Here is a 12,320-nt window from a genome sequence, read left to right as displayed (position 1 = left end):
CTCTACTGATGGTGCTGAGTGCTTCTGTTTTTTTCTTCACATTTACAACCTCAGAGTGAAGCAGAGATTGGGGTGCCACAGGATCAGTTCTTTGCCAGAGCAACTTAAACACAAGCTGTGTTAGTTAAAAATGCAGCTGTTAAATTTTGGAAGGACTTCCTCTGCACCACATGGCAAAGAGTTTCCTTACATCCTTGCAGGACCTCAGGATGCTCTAGTCAGGCGGCATAAGGAAGAGCCAGCAGCTGTGGAGGCTGAGCTGAACCCTTGATGGCAGTGAGTGCTGCCACCTCCCTTCTCAGAGCTACCTCCAGATGGCAAACAGGATGTGCTCAGTGAAACCCGGGTGACAGGCTGCAGAAACAAGTGACAACATCGAGACTGAGAGCGAGGGAGAGATATTGCCTGAGGCAGCACTCCAGACTGAATGCAGCTGGTTGGGTGCAGGAGGGAAAACAAGATGCTTCAGGTGGAAGAAGGCATCTGAAATCACCATTTTTCCTCACAGATGAGCATCAGCCGGTTCTCCGTCCTGCCAGGCGTGTTGCACTGCTTTCACTGTGATTGCTCCTGAAAGGGCTCAGACTCCGCTTTCCCTTCCAGGCCAGACTTTCCCCTGAGAGCATAAGCCTGGCCACAGAGTCACAGACCAAAGCTCAGCTGCCCCAGCATCCCACCTGCAGTGGACATCCTGAAGCAGATGCCTGAGGATGTACACACACAGCAAGTCAATTATTCCTTCTCTTCTCTCCCAGCTTCTGGCAGTTGGCACCCCAAAGAGGAGGTAACACTTCAATCCACCCTGTCCTACATGGATTTTTTGGCTGTTTTGACACACTTTGAAAGGCACTGCAGGTGTTGAAAAGGATCTGAACCCTTCCCATCAAGAGAGGGCAGTGCTGTCCTCACTGTCACAGCCCAGGCACTTCTGTGCCAAGGAGAGATAAAGTGCATTATAAATTATTGCACTGGCACAACTCTGTGCTTTGGTCTCCCAGTAAGCCAGCTGAAGAGCTCTGGGGTTACAAAAGCCATGAGTTAATCAGTAACTCAGATGTTTATCACCTGCATGTTTAACTATTTTTTTCCCTCCCTTGCAACACCTGCTGGTTTGGGTTATTTTGCCTTCTTTTAATGAGTAACTACTGGGAAGGGGATTAAATACACCTGTTCTCTCAACATATTATTACTTTTGGTGGTGGCCATTTTGACTGTAAGCAGCAGTATCCTGCAGTCATTGACACATAGAAAGGAAAATTTGAGTGCTTCTAGCAAAAAAAAAAAAAAAAAAAAAAAAAAAAAAAAAAAAAAAAAAAAAAAAAAAAAAAAAAACAAAAAAAAAAAAAACACCCCCCTCAAAACATCCTTGTCAACTGGAAAAAAAAAATTCAGCCCCTTCAGTACACACCATGTCTAGTCTGGCATGTTCCCAGTCCTGTGCTGTTCTGCAGGCATCTCCATGCACACCCCAGTATGACTTTACCCCTTATATGCTCTCAGCATCTCCTGTTGTCCTTTCCTTTCCACCTGTTCACTCAGAACCACAGAAACAAGTGGAGAAATTCAATCTCTGAAAGTTTTGTGTCCCACAAATCTTCCCTCTGCTCTCTGCCAGAGCTTGCTGGGAGAGGAGCAAGGAGGTGAATAATGTTTTACTGTACAGTGAATTTTGGATTAGGTACTTTCTATGGCTTTGCCATTGCTGCCTGTGTAGACAAAGGAAGCCAACAACTCTGCTGCCCACAGGTAACCTGAGGCAATGTGGTCCATGAGCACTGCACTGCTAAACCAGCTGAGCATGAAGGGTTTTGACATCTGTGAAAGTACATAAAGGCAGCATTAAGCATTAATTTCCACTTTTAAGGCATATTTTAACTCTTATTTTAACTCTTCCTCTGCAAAGGATGGATTGATCTCTCTGCACCCCTTCCCACTCCATTGCTCTGATTCCTTCTTGCATTGCATTTCTCCCCAGGTCTTCAGTGTTTGGTTGCTTTACTCTCTCTCTTTCTTCAAAATACAGCCATTAAAGTAGCTGTTAAAAAAGTTCATGGTGTCAAAGCTTTGTTCATAATCCACTCTTCTCACTACTGATAACAAGGTGCAGTAATCCAAGTTCAACTCCTCTTTGCCCACCAGAAGTGCTGCAGCTGCTCTCCTTAACTCACCTGCAGCTTCCTGGTGGGGCTGTCTGTCCCAGAGCCTCTGCTCATCCACAAAACCTCCAGCAGAGAAACAGGGCCTGAAATGGGCCTGAGCTCACTCAAAATAAAAGTTGGGGACATATAATTAAATGAAGGCACAGTGCTTCTGCAGTACACACTCCTGGTGATGTTGACAGAGCCTGAAAGCTCACAGCTGGATGCCAACAGCCCAGGCAGCATTTAAAGGAGTGGTACTGAGAAAGGAAGGATTGATGGACATATTCTTCCTGTAAACTGGAAAAGTCTAACCACAGAAAGCCAGAAACAACAAATCCAGAACTATGCAAGGCAAATTTCATGGTTGCATTTGAGAGAAGAAACTCTCTTGACCTGGCAATGATGTTACTTGTTTCCTAGCATTGATTCTGAAATCCCCTTTTCTCTTTCCAGCCTACGTTAAACACTAATTAAAGCCACCTATTGCAAAAACAGCCCTAGGTTCATAGTACTATTTATTAAGCTGCCTGAAAAGCCTCAGCTCCCTAGCGAAATAAGAGAGAACAATATTTTTGTGTAACCAATATTTTATTAACTCTTTCAGTTATATGCAGTGAGATGAAAGAGGCAAAAGGAGTAAGCAAGAGGTAGAGATCTCACAAAAAAAGAAAAGATCAGTAGTTTTCCATTTTCCTTTTGCTGGAGGTAGAGTAGTAGTCTGGTCACAAAGAACAGAATAATACAGAGCAAGCAGAGGTCTATGCTTTGCAGCATGAACAGAAATCAGCCTCCACAGAACATGGCAAGAAAACCTGTGACCACAACGAGAGGCTAATAGTGTTGCATAGGTTGGTTTTCCATATCAGTCTCTTGTTGAGCACAAAAATGCCATACAAAGTCATTGGTCAGGCTGAAGAGCTTTGGTCTTGCAAAACACAAGCTTCACATGAAAATCAGAGTCATCCCTAGATACAAAGTTTTTTTATTGCCATTTTTCATAAGGCTCCAGGCAATCAAGGGAGTCAGCCTTCTGAAGTGCAAGGTAAAGAAATTTACAGTGTAAATTACTGTATTTCCTGCCAAGGCATTGTCCAGGTGTCAAATGCAGTATGGGCTCTCAAAGTGTTAAACCTTAAAACCTTTGCTGCCCCCATTTCACACAGTTACCTGTAAATCTGAATTTATGGTGGTGAGAGACAACAGTGAGTGCATACACACTTACCTTAAGTGCAGTATTTCACATGCCATTGAGAGCCCCCCAGAGCTCCTCACACAGCTCAAATGTGTTTGCTAATTACAAACCCAGGGGGAACCTCCCTGAGATGAGACATCCAGGCTTGAATTAGTCAGGGGCTGAACAACCACCATATCGCCCTATTCAGTGGTTGTTAACAAGGAAGTAGTAAGTTTTTACATTTCCATCTACATTCAGTTCCTCCTTGTGCAACCAATTTCTCTTTTCTGCTCAGTTGCTGCTGCATCATCATTTCTGGTGGGTGCCTTCAGCCAAGTGGCTGCAGGTGAGAGGAGCACACATGGGCTGTGTGCTGGTGCTGGGGGTAGGAGAAGGGTTGGATGGCTGCAGCAGATAGGGGCAAGACAGAAAAATCCCATAGCTGCCCACTAATTTCCCACTAAGTTTTCCAGAATAGATGTCTGCCAGTTTCTGGCTTCTTTTTCTGCCTCTGTCAAGGTCAGGATTGAAGTGCTCGAGATGGTATTTCGTGTTTGGGTTCAAATTATTATTGTTTCTTATCTATATTACAATCACACAAGCGGTGAGTTGTACTGCATTCTACTAACAAGCTACAAAATGACTAACTATATTTCTCTTCAAGGTCTTTTAAGGCTAAACTGTCCAATTAAGAAATTACACCTAAATTATTTTTACTTTTAACACAATAACCAATCACCCGCGTCCCGCAATACCGACTTTTCTATCCAATTACAAAATATCACCCAAACCCATGAAGAAGAAAATGAAGAAGGACCAGACAATGCCCTAAAACCTCCATCTTAGCTTTATAGATATTACTATATTCTAAAACCTTAAACTCCGTGTTTCCCACCATGTGATATTACACACTTCTATTCAAACTACCCACCCGTAATCCCAGTTCTATCATTCAATTTTAGAAGCCTTCTCCACGGCCCCAGGTCAAATAGAATGTTCTCTTGAGGGTCTGTGCCTTTCAGCACAGAAAGTTTAAAATTCTCAGCATCCAAGGTTCCAAGAGATGTCCTTACACTGTAACCTCTTCTGAAATCTTCTGATACACACTTCATGGCAGAACCAGGCGTTATGGGCACCTATGACCTGTGAATCAGGAAAGGTAATTTTCTCTGTTTGGAAAGCTGTTCTGCAGTTTGCCTTGCCTCAGGACAGATACTCTTTTTATCTGCATTCAAGAGAAGGCCTTATCTTTCAGAAGCATATCAATACCTCCACGGGGAAACAAATCACACCCAGACCTGTAGTCAAGGGGTATGAGCAGAAGCACTTTTTATGACTGCGGATCTTAATTCTAAAAAAAAAAAAAAAAAAAAAAAAAATGGAATGGAAAAGGGAGGAAGAAAAACAATAGCTCATCAGAGGTAATGACATTCTCAGAGCACACACAGGTCAAAACATGCCAGGCAGCACTGTTCTTCTTTTAGCACTGAACTCAGGAACATCACATGGAAGGTGTACGTCCCAGGAAAAGGTATCACTCACTCCTCGGAGACGTGAGGGACGTGCTTGCAGGGATGTGATGTTAGAGAATTGGTTGCTGATTCACCACTGGGATTTTTGTCTGAGTTAAAATTTTACTTTACTTTCCCAACACTCCATGGCCCAGCCAGGAGCTCATCAAACCTAGCAAGGTTTATAACCTACTAAACTTCAACTTTGTCTGCAGTTTTCTTCTTGCTTCCTCTCCTGTGCTACTAATCATTGTTTTATTTCTGGAAAGTGGAAGCCAGAAATGGGGAAAAGTGACCAATCAAGCAATAATATTCCAGTTCTGACCAATGCCAGACACAGAACTTCCCGTGTGCTCACATGTACAAGGATTTGGAGTCCAAGAGCAGGAGACTGGAGGTGACTTCTCCTTAAAACCACCTTGAAGGCATTTCTTGGTCCAGTTTTCTTCCTGTCCCCCAGTCCAATAGATCCAAGGCATCTCCAGGGCATAGTTTCGTTTCAGTCAAAGTGGATTATCAGTGGAAATTCAGCATCAGTCTTGCCTTGGACTCTGGGCACTCCTGGAAAGGCCAAACAGAATTTTAGCATCTGTACCTACACCAGCTCCTGTGCCTGGGCAGGAGCTCTCAGACTGCCCTGCACCTTCAGTGTTGCTTTCACCACCTCTGCCATTCTGGGAGCTGCCCAAGAAGGGTTTGCAACACTCAAACACACCCAGGTACACACAACAGCTCACAGGAGTTTCACAGGAGGTTTCTGAGTTCATTGTTTCTCTTCAGAGAAACACAAACTAAGACCCAAAGGAAATGAACAGTTGGGGTCTTCAGGTCATGTCCTCCATGACAGCTCTGCATAATCTCAGGTGCCTTTCACCTTCTCTGATATTGGTTTTTTGTCTTGATAAAACAATGTCTATCTAATAATGTCTATCTCTAAGTGCTAAGTGGTTTCCATGAATCTTGGCAGTCTTTTCTGTTTTAAAACACCCTGTATTTCCCTGAGCTTGTGTGGGAAATATTTCAGCCTCCAAAATACCTTGAAGCACACAAGGAGAGGAAGGAAAAGAGGTGAACTTCACCTTGCCTTGTGTCTGTGGGAAGAATGAAGTCATCAGATTTGATGACTCATCTTGCTCCCCTATGCAAGGTGAGACATTGTTTTGTCATCAAGGGTGGCTACAAAGAAAAATCTTGATTTACACATCAGCTTCCTCATACCAGAACCATGCCTGTGTTCTGTGTGGTGCACATGTGCTGAAACTCAAACAGCACAGCATGCCCCATCTCAGAGCTAAAAGATTAAGAGAGTCAGGATTATTCAAGATAAAAACTCTTTTTAAGTCACTTCTGAAAATCCTGTCCTTGAAGTCTGCAGGCCTGGGGTCAGGAGAGAAAAAAAATCATCAGTCTTAGAATATGACAAAGAAGAACAGAGGTGATGACCTTAAGGAAATTAGTGTGGATCAGGATATGTCTCTTAGTCACACACAGATTGTACAGATGCCAAGAGCATCACCCTTCACACACAGACATAGCAGCAACCTCTCCTTTTGGCTGCCATTTATAGTATCAAAAAACTCAACCAACAAAACAAAAACAAATTAAAAAAAAAAAAAACCCAAACAAAAAACCCAAAACAAAACCAAACAAACAAACCAAACCAAAACAAAACAAACCCAAACAAACAGAACCCGACCTTGTATTTAATGGTCTGAACACTCTTGCTAGTAGAAGCTAAAATTGGACCTGCCCAGGATTTGAATGGGAAACCCTTGTTGTGGGTTCACAACAAGAATGAGAGTTGATCACTTGGTAGAAAAACAGTAGAGCAAAACTGAAATGTTCTGTTTGGTCCCATCTTCACAGAACAGCAAAAAGAAGATAATGGTGACATGAAACCCCCCTGCAAACTGTGCTTCCTGACAGGTCATCACTAGGAGGAGGCACTTGCATTAGCAACAGGGAGACTGGGTATGGCACATGAGTAAAGGATTTTTGAAGAACCTGAGGAATTATTAACACACTGTAGATTTGATCCTAGAATTTTAGGGGTTCTCTGAGATTGGGATGGATCAGCTATGAGGCCCTGTGTGAAGAAAATACTGTTTTGCTTCTCCGAGGTTTGGGTATGCTCCATCCCTAAACAAATCATAATGAAATTATTGACATTCCAGACATGGACCATGAAGATGAGTCTGTTCTCACGTGCCCAGCTCTATGGTTTTGTGTGCTGAAAGGAAAACAGGGGAATGTCACCTGTCCTGTACTAAAAATCTTTTTTACTGAAAAGCAGAGATCTTGTATGAGCTGGGATGGGACCAGATTAGCTGAGAGACTGGATGTTAATGCAACTGAAAAATGTCAATATAAAACAGAACAGCAGACAGTGGAGTTCTGTCTGAAACTTAAATTTTCCCTTTGCTATGAAAGTGCTCAAACAATGGAAGCACCAACTCGAAGAACTGCTAAGCTCAGTAAAGCCCAGGATGAATCATATCAATTCAGCTATTGGCATAAAACTTTTGTTTCAGCAATTGATTTCTGAGGACCTCATCAGTCATGAAGTGTTTTCTTTGCTTTTGTGTCTTCACTTAAGGGCTGCAGGGGTGAACTCAGACCACCCCCCTGACCAGACAAACCCTGCCAAAGCTGTAATCCAGCAGGTGAGCTGGAAACTGGTACCAGGAATGTCACTGTTACACAGCAGTGTGGTTTCTTTAAACTAGGCAAGTAGTTCCAGGGTAAATTATGCCTGAAAAAGGTTTGCTAGAGAGGAAAACACTTAGCCAGGTTCTAGAGAGCATTGCTCTGTGTCAGCACTGCCAACACTGTTTCTGCATCCAAATTTTCCCAAGCCAGCTGCAGTCTCAATGCCACCCAGCTCCTCACAAAGTACTTCACTCCTACCCTGTCCTCTAAAAAGTCCTTCCAAAAGGAGACAGCTAGGAAGATCTTTCAGAGAGATCTAGCTGAGGTATCTTCATTGTATTCTCTGTTTCACTGCCAGGCGTTTGAGAAATGTACCCTTAATCTGTGGCAGAAAATGGGAAATATTAGGATGCAAAGTTCTACTTAGGTAGACTGTGAATGGAGGAACAGATGCTTCAGGGAATTACCATGTGAATTCACAGCATGCACAATGCCATCCAAAAATGCTGTTTATGGTGATTATATAATTTTTGTGAAAACAAAACATGCAGCAAATGGGCTAGGACAGCACAATTCAAATATTTCAGAAATGCAAATCTTCCTCAGTGGTAGTTGTTAGAAGCCTGATCTTTCTGTAATGTAAATACTCTCTGGGAGGATAGAAGATGTAAAATATGGCCCCAAGTCTCTCAATTTGCACTGAGAGTCCAATCTAGGATTAATTACAGTGCACCTGTAAATTGAATTTCAGTGTCAGAGAAATGTTTAACCTCAGTGTAAGACAAGCTGCAAGTTACCTGCACGAGATGTTATCTAGTAAATAAATCTAGCCTACAGCAGGCTTTCTCCCAAGTTTTCTGGCAGCCATCCTATTTTCACCCCTCCTAAGAGCTCCACACAAAGAAATTGGAAAGTCAAGTGAGGAGAAGGAGAAATCCTCTTTCCCCACCCTTTTTGCAGGTTTGCCTTCCATCCAGGCTCTTGGAAGTCCCCCACACCTCAGTCCTACTCTGCACCAGCAGCCAGGTCCTGCCACTGCTGCTCCGTGGAGCCTCTGCTGTGACAGAACAAGTCACTTCTGTGGACACCACACAGTGCACTGAAAGTGATCCTGTGGTACAAAATCCTGGGGGTTTTGCCATCCCTGTCAAAACTCCAAGAAACTTCAAGAGCATTTAGCTCCCTGCAGTGAGGCAAGAACGCAATACCCAGATTTTTGTGAAACATGTAGCACAAAGGTAAATCCCTAGAAGACATTTCAAATCTTCCTTTCAGGTGTTTAATTTTCTATCAGACCTTACAGGATTTATTTGCCAAGAGCAAGTATTTTCAATTCAGTATAATGTTCTCTTCAGGCTCCAGTTCCTTGGCCTCCTACCCAGGGAACACTCTCTCACCATTTTTCCCATCAAAAGTAGGTTGGACCTCACCTGCTGAGGGCTGGGCTGTTCCCTGCAGGATCCCAAGTGCATTCCTGAAATATTTGTTGGGTGGAAACTTATCCTGGGGTCCATCCTGTTTGAATATGTAAAGGATTCCAGTGTTATCTGGAAGATTTTCTGCAGGGTGCTGTGTTCCTGTGCTCCCCTCTCTTACCTTATCTGGGATTTCCTGCTCTTTGAGAGCAGCCAGGAGGATGCTGCTGGTGCTGCATTAGCTACAGCAATGCCTCTCTCCCGTGGGATCTCCCCATGGATCCCATTGCAGTGGGATGTGTCCACTTGCACACACTCCTGTTCCAGCCACAAGCAGTCCCCACAGGGCTTTTGAAGTCTAGTTCCACCCTCAGGAAGACATGACATTAAATAATACTAGTTATTGACAATAAATAATATATTAGTATTTATTTATGTATTTATTTATTATTCATTATTAAGTTATTTGTGGTGTATAGGAGAAATACTCTTTCTGGGTGTTGGTGGGACAGGTGTGTGTGTGTGTGTGTCTGTGTCTGAGTGTGCATGTGTGGGAATTCTGCATATACCCTGCACCTGCAGCACACCTCAGGTACTGTGTGGTTGTGATTACAGACTGCTGGTAATCTGATAAATCTTCATCTTTCGTGGGAAAATGCAGATGCAAATAAACTCACAAGGTATCCTAGGAAAGGGTGATTAAAGAGTTCATCATTTCAGACAGAAGTGCCAAGAAAAAAAAAACAAACCACCTAATCAACCAAGTGATTCTTACACCTCAAGTGGAAGAATCTGTCTACTTTTCCAGTGAAAAAATCAGAATTCCAAGTTATAAATGGCCTTTACTTTCATAATTTAGAGTTGCTTGATGGAGCTAGGGTTGCTTTGTGCAACACCTGGGCAGGAAGAAGTCTTCAGCTGGTATGTTTGCTTTCCACATTGTTTTTATATATTTTTCTTTTTAAACTCTAAATCACACCTGAAAAATCAAGTGGCAGAGGTATACTTTAAAACACAGAGCATCCTGTGCCTTTGTGGGAACAAGTGGCAAACAAGGTAAAAAAGAGCAACTCTCTGTGACTCAGTGGCAAGTCATCTATCTGCCAACAGTGCAAGTGATAAATCCTCATTTGCAGGAATACCAAACTTAAAAGATGGCTGTGGCTGCAGCTTTGCTGTTCCAGATTTAGGGGTGTTTTGAAGAGGCAATCAAACAATCCCTCTAGTTAGTAAAACTTGTGACTTGCCTTCTCCCACTCGCACAGCCCAGAGCCAGCAGAGGGTATAATAATGTCCATTGTTTTGGTTACAAGTAACGTGGGGGAAGTAATACTTCCCTTTAACCGAGGCAGTCTGAGGCAGCGTTTTAAAGAATGCTGAATCGTGTCGCAGGACATTTCAGCTTCTGAGAAATGCAGTGCAAGGTCTCCATAAATGCCTATCTGCTCCCAACAGGCCTCTCAGCAAAGGTCACTGGGCAGACTGAGTAGCTGTGTGAGGTTTCAAAACACTGCTGTCCTTCAGGAAAGGTTATCTTTGGTCAGACCCTGACAGGTAGGACAGGACAGTGCAGCATTTGGAGGCAGCACTGCCCCAGCTCAGGGTGCAGCTGAGCAATTTGGTTGGGTGAGTGATGCAGGTTTTCAGCTACAGGCTGGGATTTGTTTGTGTGGAACAGGGACGGTGACCGATGTGAACCTGGCTTTTGCTCACACTGGAGTCCATCTGACCTTGTTTCCTCTCTCATCTCTTCCCAGCTTGGTGCCAGGTCCAAACTGCTGCAGCAGCAGCTGAGCTGTGGCAGTTCTATGGGGAAAGTTTTATTTTTCTGCCATCTTGTTCATCCCTCTGGGTTGCAGTTGCACAGCCCTGTGTGTTTCACTGTTGAAGGACATGCTCCCTGCAGTAAGCTGGGTGGTTACTAATATGGCCACTACTAAAACATAAAAGAGAGATAAAGACGTGTTTCAATGTGACAAAAGGACAGAAAGGCAGATGCACACAAACGGCTGAGTAGTTAACACATATTTCTGGGTAAGTCTTATCTGAAGTCAGAATTTCATGTTTACATTTTGAACTCTCATAAATGTCTCCTGAGCAGAAAGCAAAGTACAATAAAGCAGTACTTCATTTCAGGATGGTATTGACCAAGCTTTACCACAGTCCCAGACAAATCCCATCGAGTGTGCCAAGAGCCGCCTTAGCACAGTAATCTATTCCAAATGATAACGAGAATTTAATCAGTAACTGATATTCAGGGGTTTTCAGCAGACACCATAAATCAACACCGATCTTTGCTGAAGCATGTGACTGCTTTGAATAAACACATGCAAGAAAGTGAGTCCAAGTGTGCTAGTAAATAGTGCCTCCAGAACAGTAGCAGGAGCAGCAGTTTATCTCCTGGTTGGTATCAAGGTGGCAGCTCTCATTTTGGAGGTGTGCAAGGTGAAATCAGCAGACACTGATCCCAGAAGGAGGAGGCTCAAGTCTGAAATTAGCATTGTGTCCTTCACAGGTTCTTCAGTGATCTCAGGATCTCAGTGATCTCCTGTTCCTGTGGCACAGGCCCTTTGAGTTGTGGCTACAAACACACATCTTGTAAAACAAAAGGTTTCCTCCCTTAGGTACATGGAGGGTACATTTAGGGTCCATCACACCTGATGATTTCCATCTCTGATGAAGGCTTGTTTTCCTTATGTGGTATTGTTTCTGTGGCTGATGATTCTTCCCATGGTGCTATTCCAAGCTGTGGTCACTGTAAGCACTGTAAACATTCAATCTCTCAATTTTCATCATCATACAGTGGAAAGGACACCAGGCTGGGGTCAGAGAGGCACAGGGAGCTGCTGGAAGAGGCTTGGGGCTGTTACCATAAGCGGAAACCCCAGCTTCTGCCACTGTTTGTGAAGAGGGGCTGTGCATTTGCAGTGGTGCGTGGGGCAACCAGAAAGGAGTGGAGAGATGCTGGAGAGCCCTCTCTGCAGAGTGAGATTCAGGGCGTGGTACTGGGTTCTTCTTTCTTCTTCATGTCTTCCATTTTCTGTGGTGATGTTGCACTTTTGGATTGGTTCATGGTGAAGGTACACTTGTCAATAAGGGTGAAAAGTATTGGTAATTGAAGGGAATTGAAATATGATAGACATAATTTTCACTATAAAAGACACAACCGTCACGTGGGCGGGAGAGAGTGCACTCAGCTGTCCTGCTGAACAGACCTCGGCTGGGCAGAGAGAAAATATTGTAGATAGGAATTAATAAACAAGATTGAAGACTGAAAACCTGAGAGTCCAGACTCGTCCTTTGAAGCGTGGCCACCCAGAACCACTTTTCCTATGTCGGGGCAGAGACAAATAACAGCGAAACCCGATAGACACCAAGTTAAAAAGTGTTAGTATTACAAAAACTAAAAGGGACATTAAATATGTGACAT

The sequence above is a fragment of the Pyrgilauda ruficollis genome, unplaced genomic scaffold (genome assembly GCF_017590135.1).
Source record: "Pyrgilauda ruficollis isolate IOZ18807 unplaced genomic scaffold, ASM1759013v1 scaffold48, whole genome shotgun sequence".
Classification (NCBI taxonomy): Eukaryota; Metazoa; Chordata; class Aves; order Passeriformes; family Passeridae; genus Pyrgilauda; species Pyrgilauda ruficollis.
The sequence above is the reverse complement of the archived record's forward strand: the minus strand, read 5'-3'. Positions refer to the sequence as shown.